Raw genomic sequence first — 14995 nt, forward strand, 5'->3', positions numbered from 1 at the left:
GTCAGTGGCAGAGTTGGAATTAGAGAGTTATAACAGGGACCTTCTGGGCTTTATTTGCTGTCTGATTTGTCTAAGGAATAAAGGTGTCTTAGGTTCTTGTTACTCAAAGTGTGGACGGCAGACCATCAGCATTAACTGTACCTGGGACTATGTTAAACTCTTAGGACCTGTCCTAGGCCAGGAAGGCAGCTATCTTGGCTTCTCAATCAGTACAGTTCCCTGCAGGAAAGCCATCTGGTCAAGTGGAAAGGAAATCCTAGCCCATGTCTTGAGGCATTAAATGCAGGCTATAGACCAAAGGCCAAAAGTGTGGGCTCTTCACTTCTCAAAGTTTCAGACAGTTTGGAAGTCCAGGGCCTGGCCTGCTGGAGGATGATGGCCCAGGTTCAGGTGAGCTGACTCAGTGAATACAGGGGCCTTAAATAAAGAGGAACTTCCAGAAGCATGGCAAGCTGACTAGCACATCTGATGCTGCACATTTCCAACCTTGTAGCTATTACATTAAACAAATATTTTTATAAATGTATATTTATTTATACAAATAATTCCACCCACACTGATCAAGGTGCTGGTGAAAGTAATATACGCGTACCTGCTAGTGGCATTGTAAACTGCTTGGAAAACACTACAAGGACGTGTAGCAACAACCATAAAGTTATTTATCCCCTCAGACCAAGGAATGCCACTCACAGGAAACCATTCTAAGAAGATAATTCAGCACAAGTGAAAAGCCACATGCATGAGACGTTTATTAAAGTTAAAAGCAGAAAATACTAGATCAAAAGGGAAGGGTTGAGCAGATAATGATATGATATCTTGATGAAGACCACTCAACATTAATTGTAATGTAATTACTATGTCCCACTTCACCTGCTTAGGGTGCAGTCGTGATTAAGAACATGATCTGTGGGTTTTCAGTTCTGATTCTACCATTTACTGTGTGACCTTGGACAAGTTTACTTAGCTGTTCTATGCCTCAGCTTCCTTATCTGTAAAATGGAGATAATAGCAATACCTATTTTATAGGATTGTTGTGAGGATTAAATTATTTAATTGTGTTCATTAAAGTGCCTGGAATAGTGCTTCTCTATAAATTTATGTCAGTTTTTAAACAGTCAGATTAAATGACTTGGTAGTCACATACCACCTGGTGCGAGAACACTTTTCTTTCCTCTTCAGAGTCTGATAAGTCTCCTGATAAGTCAGTCCTTTAGGCATATTTCCCAAGGACTCCTTTGAAGACTCAAGGAGAGAAAACAAGAGAAAGTGTTCAACTGGCCTCTGCATTCCATTCTTTATGGCTCTTGTTGCTATGTTGTGTGACCATTGAAACAGGTGATCTGGGAACCTTCTGGAATTCTCCTTTCCCAGAATTAGGCTCAAATGTGGTAACTTCACCCCACACATGCCTGGACTCCCAGCTCTTTAGAGCACATACAAATGTGTACACACATGCTTAGACAAACACACACATAGTGTATACAGCCTTCTGCAAGTCTCTCCCCAAGGGTCCCTGAGTCCCAGTTGCTGAGCATGAATGAGTTTCCTTGCTTCCTCTTTCAACCCCTTGGTCTGTTTTCAGTGACCTCCCTGGGATATCATTCCTTTCAGTGGATAACTGCTTGGTACAATGATAATAACGACTGCTACTGGCCATGGTGGCTCACAAGTATAATCTCAACACTTTGGGATGCTGAGGTGGGAGGATTGCTTGAGCCCAGGAGTTCAAGATCAGCTTGAGTAACATAAAGATACTCTTGTCTCTGCAAGAAATGAATATGTTAGCTGGGCCTGGTGGTGTGCACCTGTGGTCCCAGCTATTCAGGAAACAGAGATGGGAGGATCACTTGGGCCCAGGAAGTGAAGGCTACAGTGAGCTACGATTGTGCCACTGCATTCCAGCCTGGGCAACAGAAAGAAACCCTGTCTCAAAAAACCAGCCAACCAACCAACCCAGCTGCCATTCATTGAAAGCCTGAAGAGTGCCAGTTGATTTCCTGCTGTGCCTTTACAAACATTCATCCTCAGAATGAACCTATAAAGGAGGTACTATTATTCCTATCTCACAGCTGGAGCCTCTGAAATTCAGATACGTTAAGGAGTTGGCTCAAGACTCACTACTCGTATGTGAAACATCTGAGATTTTAACCCAGGTTTATCTAATTCCGAAGTCCACACTCAGAATTTATGACCCTAAACTGCCCCCCTGTGTAGGGATATAAACAAGAAGTTTATAATAAATTGTAACTGAAAAAGTAAAAGCTAAGTTGCTTGCCACAATGAATACAGTTGTGCAATAATATATCTGCATGTGGACAAAGTCTTGAGAATAGTTGCTGTGTAAGACTGACAGGTTCATTAATGATTCTTTTCCTTTTAAGTAATTTCCTTTCATGACAGTTATATAGTTTTTTTTTTTTGTTTGTTTTGGTTTTGTTTTTGAGATGGAGTCTCGCTCTGTCGCCCAGGCTGGAGTGCAGTGGCACGATCTCAGCTCACTGCAACCTCTGCCTCCGTGATTCAAGCAATCCTCCTACCTCTGCCTCCCAAGTAGCTGGGACTATAGGCATTCACTGCCATGCCTGGCTAATTTTTGTACTTTTAGTAAAGACGGAGTTTTGCCACGTTGGCCAGACTGGTCTCAAACTTCTGGCCTCCTGGCCTCAAGTAATCTGCCCACCTCGGCCTCCCAAGGTGCTGGGATTACAGGTGTGAGTCACCTTGCCCAGCCCGTTTATTTTTATTTTTTTACAGGGTCTTTGTCACCCAGGCTCGGGTGCAGTGGCGTGATCATGGCTCACTGCAACCTTGATTGACCCCTCTGGCTTAAGTGATCCTTCTGCTTCAGCCACCTGAGTAGCTGCAGCTATAGAGATGTGTGCCACCATACCCAGATAATTAAATAAGGTTTTGTAGAGATGGGATTTCACAACATTGCCCAGTCTGACCTTGAATCCCTAGCTCAAGCAATCCTCACACCGCAGTCTCCCAAAGTGCTGGGATTACAGGCGTGAGCCACTGCACCTAGCTGTTATAGACATTTTGCCATTTAAAAAAGCTACCCTCCACCTGCAAAAATTATCTTCATCTAACATCAAATGGTCCTCAGTCTTAGTTGCACATGAGGATCACCTCGAGGGGCTTTTAAAAGATACGCAATGCCTGGGCTCCATCACAGTGAAGTAAATCAGACTGTCTAAGGGCTGGGCCCAGGGAGTGGTATTTTAAGAGAGTCCTCCCATTGGTTTTAGCGTGCAACCAGGATTGGGAAACAACTTCACGGAGAATCTTGACCTGTCACTCTCCCTCTTCAGAAGCTAGCTGACCTGTATTCTGCAACCTCATGCTAATCACCTCAAGCTTTCCCTCTGTGTTCAGGAAGGGGCTAGGAAGGTGACTTTTTCTCTAGTATTTTTTTTCCCCCCAAAAGGGCACTAGGAGAACTTTTTGGGAGTAGAAATGTTCCATAGCTTAATTGTGGTGGTTACATGACTGTATACCTTTGACAAAGCTCCTTAAGCTGTCTGCTTAAAATTGGTGAATTTTGTTATTTGTATATTATACTTCATTGGGTTTTAAATAAGTTATGACTCTTGAAAAGGAAGAAATAAAACTACAGATCATATGTTTCAATGTGAAGAAAATATGAAATTTATAAAGTATTTAATAAGTAAATTTAGCAAAGGAGCTGAATGCAAAGTCAATACACAAAATTAATTTGTACTTGTATTATACATACTAGCAATAAACAACTAGAAAATAAAGTATTTTAAATACCATTTACAATAACAACAAAATTCACAAAATATTTAGGAATAAATCTAATGAAAGATTTCAAAGACTAGTACACTGACAACCATAAACCATTGCTGAGAGAAAGTAAAGAAGACTAAAGTAAATTGAGGGATGGATCATGTTCATGGATTGGAAGGCACAATATTGCTAAGATGTTTATTTATTTTAAATTGATCTACAGTTTTAATGCAAACTCAATAAAAATTTCAGCCAGTTTTTTTTTTAAGTGGAATTGACAAGTTTATTTAAAAATATATGTGAAGCTGGGTGCGGTGGCTCATTCCTACCATCCCAACACTTTGAGAGGCTGAGGTGGGAGGATTGCTTGAGCCCAGGAGTTTGAAATCAGCCTGGGCAACAAAGTAGGACCTCATTTCTACAAAAAAAAAGTCAAAAAATTAGCTGGCCAGAGTGGCATACACCTGTGGCCCCAGCTACATAGGAGGCTGAGGCAGGAGAATCCCCTGAGCCTAGTAGGTTGAGGCTGCAGTGAGCTGCGTTCACACCACTGCACTCCAGCATTGGTGACAGAGTAAGACCTTGTCTCAAAAAATAAAAAATAGGCCGAGCATGGTGGCTCACACCTATAATCCTAGCACTTTGGGAGCCTGAGGCAGGTGGATCACTTGAGGTCAGGAGTTCAAGGCCAGCTTGGCCAACATGGTGAAACCCCATCTCTACTAAAAGTATAAAAAGTAACTGGGTGTGGTGACATGAGTCTGTAGTCCCAGCTACTTGGGAGGCTGAGGCAGGAGAATTGCTTAAGCCCGGGAGGCGGATGTTGCAGTGAGCTGAGACTGAGTCACTGCACTCCGGCCTGGATGACAGAGTAAAACTCTGTCTCAAAAAAAACCCCGCAAAACAAGAAAAAAATATTTTGTGAAAGCGAAGGACCTAGAAGAGCCAAGGCAATAGAAGAAGATGAACAGAGCTGAGGACTTCCAATATCTGATAACAACTTATAAAGCTATAGCAATTAAGATGGTGTGGTACATGGATAAATAAGTAGACAAAGGAAACAGAATAGAGAGGCTAGCAACAGTCCCACCCATAAATGGTCGCTGGATTTATGACAAATATTCTACAGCAAGTCAGTAGAGAATGTATCAACTTTTCAGTAAATGGTGCTTGGATATTCATAAAAAAAGAAAGAAGAAAGCTAGATGTTTCATACCATACACAAAATGTCAAAATGAATCATAGACATAAAAAGGATAAAATACTGGAGATTCTAAAGGGCAACATAACAGAATATCCTCATGATCTTGAGGTAGGCAAAGATTCAAAAATAGGGTACAAAAAAGTATAAGCCATGAGAGAAAAGCTTGATAAGTTTGACTTCATTAAAATGAATAACTTCTGGCTGGGTGTGGTGGCTCACGCCTGTAATCCCAACACTTTGGAGGCCAAGGTGGGCGGATAACTTGAGGCCAGGAGTTTGAGACCAGCCTGGACAACATGGCAAAATCTTGTCTCTACTAAAAGCATAAAAATGAGCCGGGCATGGTGGTACACACCTGTAATCCAAGCTACTCAGGAGGCTGAAGAATGAGAATCGCTTGAGTCTGGTGGGGGGAGGTTGCAGTGAGCAGAGATCACGCCATTGCACTCCAGCCTGGGTGACAGAGTGAGACCCTGTCTTAATAAGTAAATAAATAAAAATACAATAAAATGAATAACTTCTCATAATTAGAAGGAATAAGTTCTAGTATTTGATAGTAAATAGGGAAATTATAGTTAACAGTACTTTATTGTATATTTTTCAGAATAGCTAGAAGAATTGTAATGTTCCCAACCTGAAGAAAAGATAAATGTTTGAGGTGATGCATATCCTAATTACACAGGTTTGATCGTAACACATTTTGTACAGGTATGAAAATATCATACGTACCCTCAAAACATGTACAACTATTACATATCAATAAAAATAGATGAGTAAAATGAACAACTTCCATTAATCAAAAGGCACAATTAACAGCGAAAAGGCAAGCCACAGACTGATAAAGGATACTAACAATACACATATATCTGACACAGGACTCATAATCAGCATATATAAAGAACTCTTACAAATCAATAAGAATACCATCTAATTCAAAAATAGGCTAAAAAGCGTAAGGATTACTTCACAGAGGAGGACCTCCAAAGAGTCAATAAGCAAATGAAAAAGTGTTCAACATTATTATGCATTAGGCTAATGCAATGTAAAAGCACACGATATCTCCCCCATCACTTGTAATTAAAATCATTATAATATCTAGTGTTAGCAATGATATAGAACAAACTGAAATCCTCATACCTTAATGGTGGATACAGCCATTTTGGTCAATTACTTGACGATATTTACTAAAGATTAGCATAAGTAAATCTTATGTCCAAACAATGTCATATACCCAAGACAAATGAGTGGCATATACCCAAGACAAATGAGTTCCAACGTTCAGCAAAAGACATGTATATGAACATTCTTAGCTGCATCATTTATAAAAGTCAAACTGGAAACAATGCAAATGTGCATTAACAGTAGAGAGAAAAGATAAACTGTGATATGTTCATCAACGGAATACTACATGTCAACAAAGAGGACAGACTACTGCTATGCATAGTAAAGAGGATGGATCTCACAGATGAGCCAAAGAAGCTAGAAACAAAACTGTACACGATCTCTGATTTCACTTATATGAGGTTCAAAAACAGGCAAAACAGATCAATGGTGAATAAAGGCAAAGTAGTGTTTATCTTTGACATTTATTAATTGGGAAAGAAGACTTTGGCAGGGCTGGAAATATTCTTTATGTTGAAGGGGATGGTCATGTCAAGGGCATATACAGTGTAAAGATTCACTGAGCTGTGCTGTTAATATTATTGTACTTTTTTCTCTATATATGTTATATCTAAAAATTCAAATCTGTATGTGTATAGCAGCCTCTTTTCCTTTTCCTTCTCCTCCTTCTTCCTTGTATGTATATATGTGTGCATCTAGAAACTTAAAGTATTAGTTATACATTTAATCATCTTTATTCTACTTCCTTGTGTGTTTTCTTTCTTGATACTGGTGTTCTTCTCTGATGTTGGCTTTCCTTAAATATTTGGCTACTCTTGGTTGCCTACCCTTCTTTGACTTTAGAAATCTCTGTTAAGCTTATGATGATTGTAGGTATGGTCCAAGTAAGTGCCTCCCATCATCATGGGGGAGGACAGGCTGTGTGTTGGTGCTTGCTCTCTGGTATAAGGATTCCTTGTCTTCCACCCCTTGAATTTTCTAGGAACCTGGGACTTCAGTGTCTATACTCAGCCCTTTCATCTGGGTGAGATGCTTTGTCTGTCTCTCATGACACGTGAAGGAGGGGGAAGGGCTGCAGGTTTAGCAACTTCTCAAAGTGGTTCTCAAATCTTGGTTTCAGAATCAGCTGCATCAGCACCACCAGGGAACTTATTAGAAATGCAAATTCTCAGGCTCCACCACAGACCAACTGGATCAGAAACTCTGGGCTGGGGCACATCTTTCTGTGCTTTAAATATCCCTTCAGGTGATACTGATGCTCACTCAAGTCTGAAAACCACTGTCCTAGAAAGTGACTGGTTAATTTCCTGGAAAACTAGTCCTCTTCTTTGATCCTTTTTCACAGCAGGAATTCTTGTGTTTTCAGCAAAGGCTCCTTTATTTCTGTTTCCCTTTCAGTCCATTCTTATCTGTTCTCTATCATTCAGAAACTCCTCATCATTTCTGGTGGGTTTGTAGCAATCATGCTTGCTTTTTAGGCTTCTAATGAATTAAAACATTTTTTAATTGGTAAAATACACAAAAAATTTACCACCTTAAGCATTTAAGTGTACGGTTTATTAGTGTCAAGTACATTCACATTTTTGTGCAACCATCACCACTAACCATCCACAGAAATTTCATTTTGCAAAACTGAAACTGTATACCTATTAACAACTCTTTAATCAATTTTTAAAAAGCGTATGAAATGGAATGTGTTGGGGGTGGGGATTTACAGTTACTATATGCCTATGCTCTGCATATCATCTTTTCTTATTTATTTTTTTGTAGAGACCGGTATCTTGCTATGTTGCTCAGGCTGGTCTTGAACTCTTGGACTCAAGCATTCTTCCTGCCTCATCCTCCCAAAGCAATGGGATTACAGGTGAGAGCCGCCATACCTGGCCCATCTTTCCTTATTTTATTGTGGTAAGATATTTATAACATAACATTTACTAGTATAACCATTTGTACGTTATAGTTCAACGGCATTGAGTTCATTCACTTTGTTGTGCCACCATCACCACTAACCACTACCCATCTCCAGAACTTTGTCATCCCAAACTAAGATTCTGTACCAATTAAACAACATTTCCTCATTCCCCCACTTCCATGAGTCCTTGGCAACCACCATTCGACTTTCTGTCTCCATTAACTTGGCTACTCATACAAGTGGAATCATATCATATTTGCCCTTTCGCAACTGCCTTATTTCACTTAGCATGTTTTCAACGTGTTCATCCATGTTGAAGCACGTGTCAGAAATTCCTTCCTTTTTAAGGCTGAATACTATTCCATCTATGAATATACTACATTTTGTTTATCCATTCATCTGTTGGTAGGCACTCGGGTTGCTTCTATTTTTTGGGTATTATGAATGATGCTGCTGTGAACATGTTGTATCAATATATCTTGCTGCTTTCAATTCTTTTGGGAATATAGCTAAAAGTGGAATTGTTGGATCATATGGCAATTCTGTTCTTATTCCTTGAGGGAGTTCCATACTATGTTCCATTGCAGCTGCATCACTTTACATTCCCACCAGCAGCACACAAGGGTTCTCGTTTCTCCATGTCCTTTGCTAACATTTGTCGTTTTCTGGGTTTAAAACAAATAATATACATTCTAATGGGTGTGAAGTGATAGCTCATTGTGGTTTTGATTTGCATTTTCCTAATAATTAGTAATGTTTAGCAACTTTTCATCTCCTTATTGGCTATTGATATATCTTCGTTGGAGAAATGTCTATTCTAGTACTTTGCCTATTTTTGAATTGGGTTTTTGTTCTTGTTTCTGTTGTTGAGTTTTATGAGTTCTCTATAAGTTCTGGATATTAATGCTTTGTCAGATATGCAATTTGCAGATATTTTATCCCATCCTCTGACTTGCCCTTTTACTCTGTTGAGAATGTCTTTTAACACACAAAATGTTTTCATTTTGACAAAGCCCAATTTGTCTATTTTGTGGCCTGTACCTTTTATGTCTTATCCAAGAAACCATTGCCAAATCCAATATCATGAAGCTTCTCTCAAACGTTTTCTTCTGTAGATGTCATCTTGATCTGATCCCTAGCGGCAATTTTCAATTGTCCACTAGTTAAACCTCAATAATATCTAGGTTTTCTCACCCCCATCCTGCCCCTATCATAGCATGAATTTTGAAAACCTGGCAATTGTGCTATCAGCTCAGAGTATAGATAGGGTGCTCTCTGATGAAAGGCTAAGACAAACTGGACTAACGTTAGAAACTGGAATGGCCTTGATCTTATTAAGCCTGATCATGCCTAAAGGGTCCTGGCAATAGCAGGATAGGCAGAGCTGTTGGAATCCGTTGGCTCTTGCTCAAAATCTTGGTTTACATCCACTTGCTGCCACTGCTAGCTGGGTGGTCTTGGGCAAGTTCTATAACCTCTTTGGGTTTCAGTTTTAGTTTTATTTTTAATCTTTAAAATAAGGATAATAATACCTACCTTGAGGTGTAGCTGTGAGAATGAGAGGTAATGTAAATAAATGTCAGGCTCCTAGAAGCTGGGAGATCTACTTATATTAATTACATCATATGAGATATGGTTGTTACCCAGTACATCCCTTCTGCTTGGACTCTAGCCTGCAAGCATCTCCCCAGGCCAGGCTGGTGCATCTTCATCTCTGGATCCCAACACTTATCTTCAGTATGGCACATGGTAGGACCTCAATAGGCATTTGCCAAGTGATTGATTTGGAGGTTAAAAAAAATTCCCTTCCATTCTGCTTGAAAGCCACATCATTGTCATGGGACACAGGTTTGGAGTTGTGAGTATTGGAACACAATTGAAATGTGTTCTAACTTTTTGAATGTATTTCATTCCATATTATGGATACAAAAGAATGCCTGAGTTTTCCTCTTTCCTCTTCTTTCTGCTGTTAATGCTTATTTTCCACATGAAATGAATCTAATATCTAAGAATTTTAGAAAGGATTTTGGTAGGAGTGAAAGATGGGTGCCAAAATGTTCCAATCTTAGCACTTAAGTCCAGGAAATCCCTCAGTCCTGGGCTTTCTGTCAGTAAACTTGGTTACTCTCGAAAGACTAATGGAAGCTGGCTGGCAGATACACTACAAGATGGAGTTTTTTTGAATCCCCTTTAAAACTTGATTTGATAGATTCTATATGGTTCCGGTCAGTTCCATTGAATTTGCTACTTCAGTAAGTATGGAACAGATTAGATTTTCATTCTTGTTTCATTCGTATTTCTATTCTCTGTACAAAGTAATCCCATTGGCTCTTTTATTATTATTATTATTTAAGACCTTTATTAACAGTTTCTTGCAGCTTGTTGACTTTTTTGAAAAACTCAAGTTGTAAACTTTTATTACAAATAAAGGAGTATTGAGAAAAACGAGGCTTTTTGCAAGCACTTAAGGTCTTCAGCCCCAATCTTTTGTTCATTTCTTATTGCTGGAATTTCATATTTCTTCTTGTTGGATGACTGAACTGGATGATGGTAGAGATGATCAGCCCACATTTACTCAGCCCCACCCTGCTCAGCCTCTGGAGTGGACAAATTCTCAGCTGGTGGATCAGCTGCTTTTGTCTCTTTGCCATCTTGTGGTTTAGGGTTTTCTGGGCATCAGCGTTGCTAATTGAAGTTGCGGTGGTACCGACGTTGAGGTGGCTGCTGACCTTGGGTCTCATCTCCTTGATTTTCTATATGCTCTTCATTGGCGTCCTCTCTAGGTTGCCTTTGGCCAGGAGGGCCCCTGTGGAATCGTGCTCTATATCCCTGATGCATATTCTGCCGCACTGGTCTACGTTGTTCTCCTGCACCTTCGTTATCAGCACCCTCCATCACTTCTCCCTGCACAGGAGGGTTGGGCTACTGTGGCTGACACACATAGGGTCTCCGCTTGCAGTCAGGTGGGAACCTTCACCTGCGGTAGGGCTGGCGTTGTTGGCCCTGGCCTTGGGGAGCACTCTCCGATCCCTAGTTCTTGTCCCCACTCTCACTATTCTCGTAATTTTGCTGGTAATTGCGTGGAGGACCCCTACGACGTGGATGGCATCTAGAATGGTTAAGGTCGGCTGCATATTTACTGCCTTGAACCAGAACACCGCCAGGACCTGTAATATTTGCTGCTTCTGCGCTCTTTCCTCCCTCCATCTCCTACACTGCAAAGGTAATTCCTGAGGTTCTTCTTCTTTTTTTTTTTTTAGACGGAGTTTTGCTCTTGTTGCCCAGGCTGGAGTGCAGTGGGGCGATCTCAGCTCACTGCAACCTCCACCTCCTGGGTTCAAGCATTTCTTCTGCCTCAGCCTCCCAAGTAGCTGGGACTACAGGCATGCACCACTATGCCTGGCTAATTTTTGTGTTTTCAGTAGAGATGGGGTTTCACCATGTTGGCCTGGCTGGTCTTGAACTCCTGACCTCGTGATCTGCCTGCTTCTGCTTCCCAAAGTGCTGTGATTACAGGCGTGAGCCACCGCACCCGGCTGGTGTATGGCAGTCTGGTGTACAAAGACATCTTCCTTGGTGTCATTCTTGTTGATGAAACTATATCCGTACCTTACACTGAACCATTTTACTGTTCCCAAAACCTTCCTTGGGATGACTTTCTTGTCCGCTCCGGCAGGCGCCGCCCGTGAGGCCGCCTGGGCCACGGCTCCCTGCGACGCTGCCGCAGTGCCCGGCCTGGTGTCGGCGGTGCTGAGCGCGGCGGCGGCTGGCGGCTGCTGGGTCTCAGCCTGGCTGTTCATGGTTGCGGTGATGGTGACTTGGGACCGGCTGCAGCAGCTGCAACTCCTCCCGGGTGTGATGGTAACTAGGCCGGCGGTGGCAGTGGGGCTGCTCAGGGCTCTCTGGGGTCCGCTTTCAGCTCCCACTGTAGATCGAAATCTTGGCTCTTTAAAAAAATTAGTGTGCAGTAGTTTTGGACATGCTAAAGTGACTACAATTCAGACTGAGAAAAAATAAATGTATTAAACATGGATCATAACTCTTTTTCTAAACCTGTTTTGGACTGTAATTTGCTATAATAAAAAACAGGCTTACTTCCTTGGTGAAATATTTGTTCAAAGACAGGTCTTTATGAGTAATCTTTGGAGGAAGATGAAGGGGGTTAATTTTACTTTAAAAGCTCTGTGGGATGCCACAGCTGGTAGGATGTACAAAAAGATGGGCTTATGGTATTTAAAAAATCAATTTGAAAAGAGTTGTGGCTCGTATTTCTCATCCCAGTTAATATTCCTGAGTTTGAATTTTGTGAAAGATGATTACAGACTTAACTGAAACATGATCAGTCAGGTATTCTTTATGATCATTCACTGGTCGGCAGACTCCACACGTCATTTCCATGGGTCCAGAAACCTCCCTGCTCTTGTCAGCCTCCACCAAAAAATTTCAGTGTAAAACACAGACTGATCCAGTCACGTTCCTGCTTAAAAATCCTTACCAGCTCTCCCACTTCTCCCAGGATAAATAAAGTTCAAAGACATTCCAGGCTTGCAAGAGCTGATTTTCAGTTGATCTGATAAGCTTATCTTCTGGCTTTTATACATCCTTTTTTTTTGGTTTGGTTTTGTTTTTGAGACATAATTTCTGTCACCCAGGCTGGAGTGTAATCACATGATCTCAGCTCACTGCAGCCTCCTCCCGTCCTGGGTTCAAGTGATTCTGGTGCCTTAGCCTCCTGAACAGCTGGGACTACTGGCACATATCACCACACCCAGCTAATTTTTGTATTTTTAGTAGAGATGGGGTTTCACCATGTTGGCCAGGCTGGTCTTGAACTCCTGGCCTCAAGTGATCTGCTTGCCTCAGCCTCCCAAATTGCTGAGATTACAGATGTGAACCACCGCACCTGGCCACATATCCTCTTTAGAGCCCTCTACCTCTTATCTTTCTTTCTCGTTTTAAAATTAAAGTGAAATTCAATAACATAGAATTAACTACTTTAAACAGAACAAGCTGTGGCATTTAGTACATTGACAATGTTGTGCAGCTGCCACTACTGTCTAGTTGCAGAACATTTTCACCACCCCAAAAGGAAACTCTGTACCATGAAGCATTTACTCCTCATTCTCTACTCCCTTAGCCCCTGACAACTACCAATCTGCTTTCTGTCTCTTTGGATTTGCCTATTCTGGATATTTCATATAGAAGGAATAATATAATATTTGACCTTTTGTCTGGCTTCTTTCACTTAAAATGTTTTCAAGGTTCATCCACATGGTCATATTTATCAGAACTTCATTCCTTTTTAGGGCTGAGAAATATTCTGTTGTATGGATATATCACACAACTTGTTTATCCATTCATTCGTTCATGGGCACTGAGTTGTTTCTACCTTTTGGCTATTGCGAGTGGTGTGTGCATATCCATGTACACTGATCTTCAGTCCTTTTGGGTATATACCTACAAATGGAGTTGCTGTGCCACACAGCGATTCTCTTACACATTTTGAAGAACCATCGAACCATTTTCCCTCCTTTCTCTTGTGTTCCAATAATACAGTTCATTCAAGACAATTTTTGTCATAACACAATGATAGGACACCTTTAATTATAACAGGCTGTATGTGTATCCAAAGGTAAGGACTGTGTTATCTGTGAATCTCTAGTACCTGGCACAGGGCTGTGCAAAGAGGGTGCTCAATAAATGTTTGTGGGACTGGATGGGTTACACACAGCTTTATCCTTAGGGAAGATATGGTATATGTAAGGCTTTGAATATGAGAAGAGCTAAGTGGGGACACGGGAGGTAAGACAGAAAAGACCCTGCCAACTCTTTTGAACAAAGGGAAGGGAAGAGGTATGGTAGAGCTAGTCCTCCTTAGATCTGGCTTCTCTTGCTGCCTTGCCTTTGATGAACTTACTATGTTTCTGAGAAGTTAAATTCCCCTCTGTCAATGAGAAGATTGAATATTTTAGTGTTATTCAATTTTTTTGTTTGCTTTAAGTTCTGAAAATATTCCCTGCTCTTCTCTTCTCCTCACCCCCCAATATGAACTCAAAAATGAAAGCCCAGTGTGGTTGGAGTGTACATTTGAGGGAAGGGAAGAGTGTGGGGCAGGGCATGGACCTGGCTCAACACCCTCCTTCTCTGTAGCCCCCAAGGACCTTGGCAGAACTTCAAGACTCCAAAGTCCTGGCATTTCCGGAACCCTCATCAATAGCCTACAAAGCCTCTGTTCTAAAAAGATTAAGAAAGCATTAACAAACACAAGTACATATTATTGTGCAAAAAAGTATTTTTCCAAGTAATAGAGGGGTCCTTAAGGATTTAAATAGCAACTTAAACAAGAAAAGAACCAAAAAGTTTTTTTAAAAAAATTACAGTGAGTAGTACCGTTGGCTAAAAAGGGAGTTTCTAATCCGCTCCTCAACTCCTTACACTTAAAAAGAAAAGAGGTAGGGCAGATTACTTGAACAGAATTGTCAAACGTTTTTACTTTCCTAGCTGAATGGATTCCTGCACCATGAGAGCATTTCCTCTGAAAATGCCCTGGTCTAAACCAAAGCTGAACATGTGAGTGGGCAGGTCGAGTCTTGTCCACATACTCCAGGTTTCCTTTTCTTTCTTTCTGTCTTCCTGACTCTCTCTCTCCTGGTGAAATGACTTGAAATTATGACATTTACAGTCTACTCTCACATTGTCTTTTCTTTCTAGTTCTTTGCTTCTGCATTAATATGAAATATTAGGGCTTAGCTGAGTCCCCTAGATCACTTCCTGACACGCCAATTGTGTTGGCAAGCCTTTCTGGTCCCTCAACAATGATCACTGCTGACACTTGACTTCCTTTGGTCCTGCTCAATTCTTTATTTCCACTGAAGCTCATTTGTAGGGAGCACTTCTGAAAATGTACTGCCTGGACTTCAAAATCTCTTCTGTTTGTTCAAGTTGAGAGACAGAAGTTATTCAGTCAGTGAGACTGAGAGATGGTTTACACAGATGTCTGAATG

At 41.0% G+C, this 14995-nt stretch overlaps 1 protein-coding gene and 1 pseudogene across 2 annotated transcripts in view; both read right to left on the reverse strand.

The window, feature by feature from the left end:
• Positions 1-14995, reverse strand: part of PTPN3 (protein tyrosine phosphatase non-receptor type 3) — a 163823-nt gene that overhangs the window by 148319 nt on the left and 509 nt on the right. The gene's annotated exons all lie outside the window — the stretch shown is intronic.
• Positions 10334-11989, reverse strand: LOC116524595 (annotated as a pseudogene).

This window comes from Sapajus apella, unplaced genomic scaffold (genome assembly GCF_009761245.1).
Source record: "Sapajus apella isolate SASKATOON/1434 unplaced genomic scaffold, GSC_monkey_1.0 scaffold46, whole genome shotgun sequence".
In the NCBI taxonomy this organism is placed as follows: domain Eukaryota; kingdom Metazoa; phylum Chordata; class Mammalia; order Primates; family Cebidae; genus Sapajus; species Sapajus apella.